This window comes from Lissotriton vulgaris, chromosome 4_1 (assembly GCF_964263255.1).
Source record: "Lissotriton vulgaris chromosome 4_1, aLisVul1.2, whole genome shotgun sequence".
Taxonomy (NCBI): domain Eukaryota; kingdom Metazoa; phylum Chordata; class Amphibia; order Caudata; family Salamandridae; genus Lissotriton; species Lissotriton vulgaris.
The window spans coordinates 865,722,814-865,737,794 of NC_141691.1; positions in this window are offsets into that span (position 1 = coordinate 865,722,814).

Consider the following 14,981-nt stretch of genomic DNA (forward strand, 5'->3'; position numbering starts at 1 on the left):
AAACATTGATCACCAAATTTAGATGCAATTTGTATTTTGTTAATTTTAAAGAATAACATCTGAATTTCCTAGCTCCGGCTGACTTCATGTATTTTGCTCTCCTCAATAATGTACCTGCTTGGGCTATTTCAGCATAAGGAATTAAGGCTAAATATGATGTTAATTAATTCACATTATGCTAAATTGTAATGGTTTTCATTAACTACACAATAAAATTAATATTTCAGAATTGTTATCGCAAAAATCTTCATCATGATAATTCATTAAAGAGTAGGGTATATTTATCCAATATCTATCATGTGAATGTAAGTCTGATGGAGTTCTTTATAGATGCCTTATATTCAGTCTTCTTGTGGGTTTTATCTACTCATGTTTCACCTCAAAAACTCCTTCATCAGGAAGCCACCTTCAATTTAGGATAATGGGTAACTACAATTATATTACACAGTTAATTGAGCCCTTAAACTAACAGTTTGTAAACAGTGATCAAACACCGTCAATGAAGGAAACCCTTCCCCAGTGTGAATTTGCTGCAGCTCCCTATAAGGGTTAAAAGGTGTACAAATGTAAGTCAGGCAAAAACGTGATGCTCCAGATCTCAGATGTAGCTACTAAGAATGCTTAATTGCTATGGTACATAATTCTTTAATTGCTCCTAAATTTGGATTATATTTTACTAAATGTTTGCTGTATTGAGTTTTCACCTCACCTCTATCATATATCTTTATTATATCTTTTGCTCTTCTTTAATGACCATTGATAAATTATTGTGCCTTTTTTTGCATTAATAAAAGCTTTCTAATTTAAAAAAAGAAATGGTTAGTACACAAATGGGACATGTGCTTCATACATCTTAATGGAGGGGCCAGTAGACATAAAGTTGGGTCAAAGAGGATAGAAATACTGACCTGCATATGTAGAATGCATTGACCAGGTAGTGGACAGCTAAATACACAATACTGTATTGCTACACAAGCCCTATAGGATTCTTGGAAGGAAATATACGTGGATGTCATAAAAAGAAATAAAAAATGTGCCATCCGAAATAACAGAATACAGACCAATGAAAAGTAACCACATACCTCAAACATATAGCGTATATGGAGGACTGGCCTGGGGGCTAATGATAAAGCAATAATCCAGAAACTGTCAACATGAAAGCAAAACAATAATAAAGTAATTTAAATGAGATGAAGAGGGCAGGAAACGAGTGGCAACATGAACTTGACGGACAATGGAAACTTGTGAATTTAGTTTTAGTTTTATGTTATCAGTACTTCCCAAATTCTACCCTGCTTTTGATACTGGCAAATCTGATTATGTGTAGTAAGGACCTCTCATTCACCTTCTTTTGCCCTACTGCACAGTAGTCAGACAGACGCAACCTTAAACTTTGGCTCCATTTCAAGGTGTCCACCAAGCTTGACATATCTCAGGTACATGCAGCCCGGATTGACAAGAAAGGCCTTCTGATTACTTCCCTGTTACTAATAAACAGTGTCAGCTCCGGATCTCTGCCTTATATGGCAGAAACCAAGATGCTCGGCCCCACGCACCCGCTGGACTCAACCCTCTATCCTGATAGTAAGCAGGGTCACTACATCCACTAGTTCGATCAACTTCTGAAGTGATTCTAGAATTCAAACTTTTCGGGACCTTCAGGACTGAATATCATTACATAAGTGACAGCATTTGCTGTGTATTAATATGTCTTCTCTCTATCCCTGCACATTAAGTTTATGTAGCTCACCTTGACCACATTACGATATATGTATATTTCCGTTTTGGGGCAACCTTGTGTCCGGATTTGGTACGACTTGCCCGGCCGTGGAACTGCCGGCCATGGATGTGCGGATCTGTGGACCACGAGTGGGTGTTACCTGGGACTGGTGGTTTTCTTGAAGAAGGCGAAAGGTATTGGTAGGAAGCAAGTTGGTAACATGAATGCCAACCCACTGTGGAAATAAATATGCATTAGACTGGGAGCAACATCGAGACCCACTGGGGTTGCACTTTGCAGCACTACAAATACCATGATGCTTGGAGGCCCATTGGGGGCATGACATCCTTTTGAATTTAAACATGTGACTACAATCCCTGCTGTTGACTCTATGCCTAGCCTGTGATTAAGATCATGGAAGCCTGAAACGCGTCAGGCTGTATTTTAGGTTTTTGACGCATGCTTTGCTCGTTGCACCTCCATTAAAGAAACTCAACCCACCTGTGAGGCTTTTCCATTTGGGGGTAACCTGGTGTCTGGAATTGTTACGACTGGCCCAGCCATGGACCTGCCCATTGCAGATGTGCGGAGCAGTGGCATGACACACACACCTGCAGCCCCCGCAAGGCGTGGAGGCCCCTGAGCTGCAGGGGAACCAATCAGCCCAGTGCTCAGACCTAAAAGCTCCAGATAAAATCCAGAGCGGGGGCAACTCCATGTATCTTACGGTGGGGCCCCCTCAACTTTCATTATGCCACTGGTGCAGATCTGTGGACCACGACTGTGTGGCACCTGGGACTGGTGGTTTTTTTTGTTGTTTTTTAGTTTCAAAAAGAGAATTTATTTAAGAATATAGAGGTGTCATTATACAATAAATGCTATTAACCAATAAACATTACAATACAATTGTATTTCTGCATAAATATTTGAATAAAAACAAAGAACAGTAGTGACTGTAATGAGTAAACAAGGAAAATATAAGAAGTATACTACAAAATGAAGAGAAGGAACGTTAGAGAAGCTTTGGAGGTTTGAGTACTTCTTGTTGGGAGAGCTTAAGTGAGGAGTGTCTTTTGGCGCACAAGCCGAAAAATGTTGTATCGGTAACCATAACTGGAGTGTTTTTTATAACCATGTGTGTGGGTGAATTGGAGAATGTATCCAGTCTATGGTTGTGGCATACATCATACCACCAGGCCTTAAATGACATTTTCGTAAAGTCCTTAAAATATCTTGTTATTTGTTGGAAAGCAACTGCTATTAATAAATCAATTATTTTAAAATCAGTTGCATTGTTATCCCAAATTGACGAAAGGCTGCCTAAGAAGATGTTTGTCATAGAGAACAGGAAATGTGTGCCAAAAATGAAATTGATTTGAAGCCAGACGTATTTCCAGAATGTGTATACTGGTAGACATGAGAACAGCATATGAAATAGATCTGCATTTGGAGAGGTACATGTCCAGCATGTATCCGGTGTACTAGAAAATCTTTTATGTAAAATTTGTGGAGATAACAAAATTCTATTATATACATAATACAATGTTTGCGTTAAGCTAGCTGATCTTGAAGATTTACGTATTTTAGTCCATATATTGTGCCACAAAGTGAGGGACCATACCATATTAAAATCCTTTTCCCTTACCTCTTCAATACCTGATTTCTGTCTCAGTATGCCAGAAGATTGTAAAAAAGTGTAGAAGTTTGATGCCTTGGGTTGAGTGTGTAGAAGATAGGAAAGGTCTTTATGTATGTGAGTGGTAGGAGTGGTAAAAGTTTTGTTTGATAACGGTATGTATACATCAAGTACAGCTTTATGAAGAATCTGAAATTTGGAAAGGAATGAGGTAGGTAAAGCGTATAACTGTTTTAGCTAAGCAAGCAAATGCAATTCTTTATTTGTGAATAATTGATGGACCCAAATTATACCACGTTGTCTCCAAGATTTCCAATAAAAGGGTTTGTTGCGTATTAATAAAGTTTTATTATGCCATATGGGTGAATTCAAAAAGAATTCAGGATTATCATAAAGTAAGGGAAATATATGGCTCAATAATTGTGAAGTAAACCTATATAAAGGAGTAGAAAGTGTTTGGGGTTTGCGAGAAAAAGAAAGGTATTCTTGAAATGAAAAAGGAGAAAGGAATGAGAGCTCCACTGATGTACAAAGAGGATAATCCTCCTTAGAGTCAAGCAACCATTATGAAGCTTGTTGTAATGGAAAAACTTTGTGATAAGCAATAAAGTTTGGAAAATTAACTTCACCTTCAGCTTTAGGACGCGATAACTTTGAGACAGACATTAGCGGTTTCTTCTAATTCCATAAAATGGAAGATAACACTGAGTTAATGGATTTAAATAATTTAGTAGAAATGGAAACTGGAATGTTAGAGATGGTATATAAAACTATGAGGGAGAGCATCATCTTAATAGTATCCAGGCGGCCCCACCAAAAAAGAGAAAGAGGACGCCATTTATTGGAGAGCTCTGTAAGTTTTTGAATGCAATTATTCAAGCACAGCCTGACTGTACATTATATTGTTGGTGTAAAGTTTAACCCAAAATATTTAATAGAGGTTGATTTCCAAGTAAAATTAGTTAAAATAAAATCAGCTCTAAAGGTATACTTAGTCAAGGGCAATATTATGCATTTATCGCTGTTTAATTTGTAACCTGATATTAATAAAAAAGATCAAATGTCATCTAAAAAGGCTGGAATCGACTCACTGGGGTTCGAAATAAAAAGCAAAATATCGTCAGCATACGCTGCAAGTTTGACATTAGTTGTAGGGGTCTGAAAACCTTGTATTGAGTGTTTTGATGAATTCTTGAGAGGAATGGCTTGAGGGCCAAATTAAAAAGAAATGGGGATAAGGACATCTCTGACGCACCCCTCTACCAAGGTCAAAGAATGAGGAAGTTAAACCATTAGCACATAAGGCAGCACATGGATTGGAATATAATAGTGAAATTATGAAATTAAGTTTGGACCAGAACCAAACGACTTGAGGGTGTAAAATAAACCAATGCACCATTTTACTCTATCAAATTCTTTTTCTGCATATAGTGCTATAGCTGTAACGGGATGTTTCAAATGTGTAGCCTTAGATAACATTTTGAAAAAAAGTCTGGTGTTGTCTTGTATAACATAGCCTTTCACAAAGCCGGATTGTTAATTGCCTAATATTTTTGGAAGGTAAGAGTCTAAGCGAAGGGCTAATGTTTTGGAAAAAATCTGGTAATCTATATTAGCAAGCGAAATTAGTCTGAAATTCTTACAGTACTTCGGATCCTTTCCTTCTTTAGGTATCAAACATATTTAAGGATCTGAAAATGTACCGCCAGACTTTCCCAAAAACTGAAAGGATTCAATTAAAAGGTATAGTTTAGGCATTAATAAATTGGAGAAATGAAGAAAGAACTCAACAGTAAATCCATCTGGCCTAGGAGCCTTGTCTTTTTTTCAAATGTTGAAGTGCAACCAAGAGTTCTTGTTGTGTTATCTTAGTTTCCAATAGTGATAAATCATCAGAAAACTGTTGGGGTTTTTGGATAGATGAAAAGAAATGTAAGAGTGTATGGTCTGTGGGTTCCGTTTCAGAAGAATTCTATTTTTTATAGAATAAAGCAACCTCATTTTAAATTTCCATGTCCTTAAACTTTAAAATAGAACTATCATCGAAAATAGCATCAGTATTCACTTTAAATATTTAGCTAAAAGTTTTCCTGCCTTATTCCCAACACCATACAATTTTGCGCTTGATTTCAATAAATATAATGAGGCACTATCTGTTGATTCCTTATTAAAGTGTAACTTAGCATTTATGAGGGTATTAAGAACATCTTTAAAGTTGGATGTGTAAAAAGAATGCTCCAGTCTCTTATTGTCTTGGAATAAAGAACGAGTATCATTGCAAGCAATAGTAAGTTTCTTTGTCACATAGGTTATAATAAAATCCCCAGCAGAAGCTTTAAAGGCATCCCAAGCAGTTGAAAGAGGTAGGGATTCAGTATGATTTAGGAAAAAGTATTAGTCAAAAAAGGTTTTAAACGATGAAGAAAATTCTGTATCCAGAAGCAGAAAATTATTAAATTGCCATCTTCTGGGAGCATTCACATCAATCGAAATAGGACCGTGGTATGATAATAATATAGTATCTATTTCCGCACATGTAAGTGCTTGCGAGATGTTATGCGATACAAAAAAGTAATCAAGTCGTGATTGAGAGTGATGCACCGGGAATAAAAGGTATATTCCCTCGTAGTTGGATTACATAATCTCCAGGTATCTAGAAGTTTATGTTGTGCAACTGTGTGAATAAAAAATTAATGTGTTTTATTTGTAATAAATGACACTTTTGAGTTTCGATCTATAAAAGGTTCGAAAACCTGATTACAGTCACCTGCCAAAATAAAATTGTCTTCCATGTGAAGAGTTCTGCTTGGCTACTGAGTGCCAAAAAGTGACGTCACCGCCAGTAGTGGCATAAACAATGAAAAAAGAGACTGGAACATCCTGAAGCATCAATTTAACATTAAGCCAATGGCAATCTACATCAGAGTCTTGCGAGTTGAATTTAAAGTGAAGGGACATACGATACAACATCAAAACTCCATTACGCTTACCATCACAGCTAGAATAAAAGAATTCTCCCACCCATCCTTTTTTTAATTTTAATGACTCATCTTCTGTAAGATGAGTCTTTTGCAGGAATATTATGTCAGCATTTAACTTAGCCAAATGAGATAGTACTCTGCCGTTTTATGGGAGAATTGAGCCCTCTAACATTCCATGAAACTAACTATAATGGAATAATTGGTTAGGGGGAGTAAAACATATCAAGAACATACAGTAATAAACCAGAAAAGTCAGACTGTGGAGAAAAGCATGAGGAAAGTAAAGTATCTTACCTAAAATGATCATGGCTGGAAAGAAGAAAGAAACAAATATAAAAAATAAAGCAAGAAGTGGAAATGTTTGAGACAGTAATAAAAATAATGATAAATAGAAGGGAATACAGCAAAGGGTATGATATCGATGGAAAAGGGAAAAAAGAGATTGTGAAGTAACGAAAATATTTAACAATAGAGATTGGGAAAAAACAACATAAATTATAGAATCAAATCTAGAGTATTCAATAGTGTGATGTAAAAGAGAAAAACGAGAAAAAATATCAATGACACCTAGAGAGAGAAGAAAAAGAGTAGTTACAAGAAAGAAGAGAGATAAGATTAGGGGCAGAGGAGGAATCGAAATGTAGGGGGGTAACATGCCTACAAGGGGAAAAAACATGGAGACAAGGAGGGGGGATGGAACTACATGGGATGGACGACACATCCAAGGTCGGCTGAACTGGGAACCAGGAAAACATCATGAGACAAGGTTAGGGAACCTGTGAAGGTGAAAGGAAAGAACAAAAAGTTAGAGTATTGAACTAGAACAGGCATTAACAACAATACCAGCGACTATGAGTAATTATTAGCAGTTACAAAATATATTGAAGCATAAACAGTGATGAAACACCCTAAAAGTGGTAATAATTGACAAAAATTCAGCATTTGAAGAGTCAAAAAGTACAACACAAAGAGCAAAGAGTCAGAGAAGAGCATCATAAAATGTTCAACCAGTAAATGAAGAGGAAGGTCCAGATGAATCCATAGCTGATGTTTTGCATCAGTTAATGAAACTTTGCAAGCACACCTGATCTTCAAATTTAGTCATTCTATTGTTGTATGTAACTTTGAATAAGCAGGGATAGAACAGGCCATATCTGGTTCCCAATGAGCGAAGCTTAGCTCTCATATTTAGAAAAGCCTTATATTGATTAGCAGTGGCTTTAGCATAGTCTTGAGCAAAAAACAGGGAGGAACCTGACTATGTAATTTTTGGGGCAGATTTAACTGCTGCCAGAACTTTCAATAAATCTGTGTTTTCTAAGAAGTACAGGATGACTCCTCTTGGCCTTTGTGAAGAAGACACAGCAGATGGTGTGCTTGTTGGATATTTAGTACTGTGTCTTCTGGCATGTGAAGCAGTTCAGGAAGGAATGATTTGAAGAAAGCCAGCATGTAAGATCCATCGAGTCCTTCCCCTAAACTATAAATACGCAAATTATTGCGCCTATTACGATTTTCCAAGTGCTCAACCTGCTTTTGGAGTATAGAGACTTGAGAATGAAAATGGGAGACATTGACACAAGTTTCTTTTAAAGAAGTAACCATTTGCTCAACAGACGAGACTCTTGTTTCAAGTTATGACCAGTTGTCCGTCAAGACTTGGAGTTTAGTATTAGTCTCTTCCATGAAGAGTTCTCATTTCCTCCAGTAATAACTCCATGGAAACAAGTGATGTTTGCTTAGGAGGGGAGGGAGGATCTTTTTTTAGTCGCTTAGTGTTTGATTACCCTGAAGCAATTTGATCGGTTTCCATCGTTTAGTCTGAGCTGTGCGAAGAAGATGTTAAGGAGTCCTCTAATTTGGGAAATTCAGAAAAAATCCTTGAATTCTTTACAAGAATGCGCTTCGGTTTAGGGGATGGTTGGTATAGGAACTTTGTTCTGCCCATAAAGTCTTATGTTACACACTTCAGCCTGGTATGCACGTAAAGAAAATGAAGCACCTTGTGGTGAAAACCATACATCTAGAAGGGAGGTATTATAGATAGGAGACCTAGCGTAATTATGAATGAGTATTCTTGTGAGTACAGAACACATAGGTCACTGTGAAATCAAATCTAGTTATCACCAACACATGAAATACCTCCTTGAAACTTGTGTGTTAGGGGCCATATACAGTGCTCAGGAAATATCTGTACAGATGAATCTAAAATGGCTGCTTTATAGTTTGTCTTATCAGCACTAAAGCGAAGGGTAAATGGTGATATGAAGCATTAAAACACCAAAAAGCAGTTTAATAAGTACCAAGAGGAAAGGTACTGAAAACCCATGACAAGAATCAGTGGAGCATGTTGTCAACAAAAGGCTTTGCACCATCACACAGCGGTTTGAGGAAGATTCCTAGGAAGAAACAGTGCTCCTAAAATGGCTGCTCCGCTTATTGTGGTAAAAAACGTGAAGAGCATTAAGGGTGAGCATGTGCAAAATAACCAAACACTGTTTTAATTTGCTAGAAGACACAATGGTCGTATGGCGCTCATAGTCTGCCAAAAGCAGTAGAAACCAGCTTACTCCATAAGATCTCCGTTGTGGGAAGCTTGTGGAAACATACTTAATTGCACAAGTGATTCAAGATGGCTATCACAATTAAGACTGGACCGGGTAAAACTCACTGCGTTGAAGTACGGTTTTGCTGTGCATCACGAAAGTCCTCAAACAGCAAAAAATGGTCCTGGTGTCTTCCGATTTCCGCTCATAGCCTTGGTGTAGGTAAGGACAGCCTGCAGCGTCTCATCTCCTGGTTCCGCCGTGGAGCTTCACTCAGCTGCCGCCATGTCCCTCAGGCGTCAACGACTGGTGGTTTTCTTGATGAAGACTAAAGGTATTGGTAGGGAGCAGGCTGGTGACATGAATGCCAACTCACTGTGGTAATATTATGCATTAGACTGGAAGGCAACATCGAGACCCACTGGGGTTACACTTTGCAGCACTATAAATACCATGAGGCCTATTGAGGGTGTGACATCCTTTAGAATTTAAACCTATGACTGCAATCCTTGCTTAGCCTGTGATCAAGGGCATGGAAGCCCGAAATGCGTCAAGCTGTATTTTAGGTTTCTGTTGCATGCTTTGCTCATTGCACCTCCATTAAAGAAACTCAACCCACCTGTAAGCCTTTTCCGTTCGGGTGTAACCTTGTGTCTTAATTTGTTACGGCTGGCCCGCCGTGGAGCTGCCTGCCGTGGATGTGCTGATCTGTGGACCACAAGTGTGTGGCACCTGGAACTGGTGGTTTTCTTGATGAAGGCTAAAGGTATTGACAAGGAGCAGAATGGTGCCATGAATGCCAACCCACTGTGGTAATCATATACATTAGACTGGGAGTAACATTGAGATGCACTGGGGTTACACTTTGCAGCACTACAAATACCATGATGCTTGGAGGCTCATTGGGGGCGTGATATCCTTTTAAATTTAAAGGTGTGACTGCAATCCTCGCTGTTGACTCTAGGCCTAGCCTGTGATCAAGGGCATGGAAGCCTGAAACACGTCAGGCTGTATTTTAGGTTTCTGTCTGTCTTAACAGGTTTTTTGGCTCTATTTCGGAGTGATAAAGACTTTGCTCTTCTAGGATCTGTATTCTTACCTTGTGTTGGCCCTTTTAAGCCTTTTTTCCAGACCTAGAAGAGGATAGCTGCTTTATATGATGATAGATCCCTTATTCTTGACTCTAATCCATCTATTGCCTATTGGCTTTAGCATAGTTATGTGTTCTTTCAATATTTTGCCTATAGTAGAGGGTGGATCCTGTGGTCCTGACTTTATATTACACATTGGTATGGTTTGTGTAGGTACTCTGACAGAGCTAAGGGTTATTTCATCCTTGTCAGGCCTACAAGGCCCAGAACTAGAGAGACTCCATTTTGCTTTCTATCCCTGTAGAGCTGAGATGCTTGAAGGGGAAAGGTAATATTTTGGTTTTGAGCTGTTGTTCGCCCTAAGCGATTCGGAGAGAACCGGCCAGAGCTGAATCTAATCAAGAAGTGTCCCTGGGCTCAGGTCTCTAGACGAAACAAGCAGCTGATCACTGTGGGAGGGTCTAGAGCAAGGAGCCCGGTGCATGGACCTGGTGGGAGGAGGCTACTGGCTGGAGCTTTCCACTAGAGGAGAGGAATCCATATCAGCGAAGTGCAGAAGAGGAGGAGTGTTCAGTTTGGTTCTTGAAGAGTGGAGAGTAGGATGTCTGCTGGAGCTGCAGAGTACAGTGCAGTTCTATTGGTTTTCTGGAATGGAGAAAGAAGGCAGATGATTGCTGAAGCTGGAGAGAGCAGTCATATGAAATATCAGCTGGGACTGCCAGTTTGTCAGAATGCATTAAAGCAGATGGAGGAGTTGAGGCTGTCAGCTGAAGCAGTTGAGCCAGAGGCGTGGAGCTGTGGTGACGGAGGGAGAGACAGAGAGCCCTGATCCTACCAGAGAGAGAGATATTCCCTCTAATAGGTGAGGTAGTCTAAATTAGCTTACTTTACACTTACACCTTAATCTTGTCTTTATTCCCTAGGCTATTGTATGTCTAATCCCTTTTCTTTCAGCGTTGTGTTAAAAGTTCCTGTTAGTCACAGAGACCCCGCAGATAACATTATCCCTGTTATATTGTATGCCTAATCCTTTTCTTTCAGCGGTGTGTTAAAGTTCCTGTTAGTTATAGAGACCCCGCAGATTTGTGTATGTGTATTCTATTGTTATTGTAATAGAGATACCCCAGTTCTTAGTGAACTAGTGTGCATTTGTTGTTCTTATGATAGAGAGCGTTTTTACTCTTGCATAAAGTGTGTGTCTATTTTTCTTAAAGTACAGGTAACCTTTCCTTCTAGTCAGGTGTTACATCCAGAACAGATGCTGCCCCTGATCCGGTAAGTAGCCACTGAATAATTAGGGTGTGTTAAAGTTCCTGTTAGTTATAGAGACCCCGCAGATCTGTGTATGTGTATTCTATTGTTATTGTAATAGAGATACCCCAGTTCTTAGTGAACTAGTGTGCATTTGTTGTTCTTATGATAGAGAGCGTTTTTACTCTTGCATAAAGTGTGTGTCTATTTTTCTTAAAGTACAGGTAACCTTTCCTTCTAGTCAGGTGTTACAGCCAGAACAGATGCTGCCCCTGATCCGGTAAGTAGCCACTGAATAATTAGGGAGAGAGAGGAGCCCTTGAGCTAGGGAATTATTGACACTAAGTGATTCGGCCATCCCATAATATTATTGTAGTAGTGAACCCTTAGTGAATAGTGAGAGAGACTTCCCAACATAGAGAGAGAGCTGAAGGTATTCATAGGAAAGTGGTCGTCATTGGTAAGTGGCGTTAGTGAGAGCACTGATTGTGGTCAGTGTGTATACCCGCAAGATTGCGGCTTGAGAGAGCACCGGGGGGATACAGTGTGTAATGAGATCGCCTCTAGGGAAAGTGGCGTTAGTGAGAGCATCAGGTGGAAGCCGGATGTGTAGGTCCGCCGGATTGTGGACCGGATAAAAAGAGAGCACTGGGGCTGCAGCCCAGTGTGTGTATGGCATTCCGGATTGCGTGTCGAGTGAGCACTGAGGGTGATTAGTGTGTAATGGTAAATAATAGGAACTGCCCCAGGGTAGATTAGTCTGGACCCATGTGGTCGTGAGACTATGAGGTATGAGTGTGGTGCTGGGCATGGATGTCCTTAGTAATCAGTGAGTATTCCTAGTAATCCCTATAGATTTAGTGGTGTTTCTGATGATATGAGCTTGTATATTGCGAGTTCCCCATCCTCAGGTAGGTACCCAGGTGCCTGGATAGATGGGTCCTGAGGAGGGAGGTTGTTACTTTCCGGCTGGGTTGGAGGTGCTCCAAGGAGCTGATCCCATCTTTTCTGAGAACCCGGTCGTTACACTGTCGTATCACGGAAGACATGAAAAGCGGCACACCGATTAAATTCACAGTGTTTATTAGAGCAAGAACAAGGCATTTCAGCCAAAACGGCCTTTTCAAGTTAGCAGTGTGTTTCCAGAATTCCAAATAAATACTAATTGCTATATTAGAGACATAGAAGAGTTTTTTTGTCATAGACATGGAAAAAAATATTATAGCCATACATCCATATGTCCAAAATATAAATTCAGTTTCAATACTCATAAATAGAGAAATTGAAGGTAAAATGTGTACACAAGGATATCTCAAATGTGAAGTGAAGTTCGTCAACAGGGAATTTCATTCAGTACGTCCATTATTGTAGACAAAAGACTGCACTTCTAGATTCCATTCATTGAATTAAGTGACACTGGGCCCGATTCACAGAATGAACTTAAGACTCAATCCTAAACTTACTACTATTTTGGTATTCACAGAATGCACTTACTCATTTCGGTATTCACAGAAGGCACTTACACATTTCGGTATTCACAGAAGTTAGTAGTCCTAACTTTAGGAATCCAAAAATGCCTTCTGTGATCACCGAAAGTCTTAAAATTAGGATTTTTCTCAATTTAGTAGTAGTAAAGTTAGGACTACTAACTTTAGGACTCCTAAATGCCTTCTGTGAACATTGAAAGTCTTAAAATTAGGATTTTTCTCAATTTAGTAGTAGTAAAGTTAGGACTCCTAACTTTAGGACTCCTAAATGCCTTCTGTGAATACCGAAAGTCTTAAAATTAGGATTTTTCTCAATTTAGTAGTATTAAAGTTAGGATTCCTAACTTTATGACTCCTAAATGACTTCTGTGAATACCGAAAGTCTTAAAATTAGGATTTTTCTCAATTTAGTAGTAGTAAAGTTTGGACTCCTAACTTTAGGACTCCTAAACTGAGAAAAATCCTAATTTTAAGACCTTCGGTATTCACAGAAGGCATTTAGGAGTCCTAAAGTTAGGACTACTAACGTCTGTGAATACCGAAATGAGTAAGTGCCTTCTGTGAATACCGAAATGAGTAAGTGCATTCTGTGAATACCGAAATGAGTAAATGCATTTTAAACGGTGAACTCCTTTTTTCATTCCATTTGGTTGCTTTCAATTTGTAAGACTAAACTTTGGATGTGCCTCGGTTGCAGCAATGTTCCAAAGGGTAATGCATGTACTATTTAAAGTGATGAAGAATGTAATATTCTTTCCAGATGACATCATGGTGATGGCTAGGACAATGTATGAACATGAAAAGAGATCTGCACATGTTTTAGAGATTCCAGTTAAGTAGATGTTTATTGAAGAATACAGCAAGAGCGAAAATCCAAGGGGGAAAGTTACGTATCTAATTCATGAGGTGAGAATTAGACATTAATAGAGTTGATTGATGTCATTAAAGATTCTCATTCTCTGCAGGATATTGATGATGCAAGAGCATTTTAGAGTCTCACCAAATTTTATTCCAAATTTGTTGGGAATGACAGTGTCTGTAATGCCCGCCATCATAATATTTTGACTCAACACTAAAGAGTACTGCCACTTCTGACAGAACCATTGCAAGGGTAGTTGGAGAATGCATACTGTTTCATGATGCTGACAATCCCTCTTTGTGTCCAGTCAGCAGTCTGCATAAGCCATGGGGAAAGATTGGTATGGATATCACTGGTCCAGTTTATGAAGGTGAAGCACCAAAATATCTTGTTATTATGCATTACTTCTCAAAGTGGCCAGAAATTGAGATGTATCGAAGGGAGATTCAGAGGCTGCAGTAAATTTTCCAAACAAGGTCCACTTAAGAGACCGTTTACCCAAAAACATTATAATTGGCAATTGCCTGCAATATGTATTGGATATCTTTAAGGCTTTCATAAAAAAGGAATGGGATAACTCCTGCTACAACACCCTCCGCACGCTTCTGAGGATCTATATGTGTATCCCGACCGAAACAAGAAGAACGGTGACACAGACCCTCGTCAGCAGCAGGCTGGACTACGGCAACGCACTCTACGCCGGAATCCCAGCCAAACACCTACGACGACTACAGTGCATCCGAAATGCCTCCGCCCGACTGATCGGCAACGTCCCCCACCGCAGACACATCACCCCCCACCTGACAAACCTACACTGGCTCCCCGTCGACAAGAGGATCACCTTCAAACTCCTAACCCACACGCACAAAGCACTCCACAACACAGGACCAGCCTACCTGAACAGCAGACTCAGCTTCCAAACCCCCACCGCCAGCTCCGCTCTGCCAGCCTCACCCTCACCACCATCCCCCACATCCAACGAACAACCTCCGGCAGCAGATCCTTCTCCTACCTCGCCGCCAAGAACTGGAACACCCTACCTACCCACCTATGGCAGACCGAAGACCTACTCGCCTTCAGAAGACTCCTTAAGACCTGGCTCTTCGAGCAGTAGCAAACCCCCCTCTCAGTGCCTTGAGACCCTCACAAGTGAATAGCGCGCTTTACAAATACCATGATGGATTGATTGATTGATAACTCACAAAACTATGTCTGCACACCATCATGCTGGTTATGGCACAGTGTACAACATTAGTGCAGTGAATAAAAGTTGTAAACAATACTATATTAAATTGGAGGTAAGAGGTTTACGCATGTGTTATGGGTGTACCTGATAACACCCTGTGTTATCACTGGCTATTGTCCTTTTGAGCTCATGAGAGTAGGACTGTTTTTAAAAAGATACCTTAG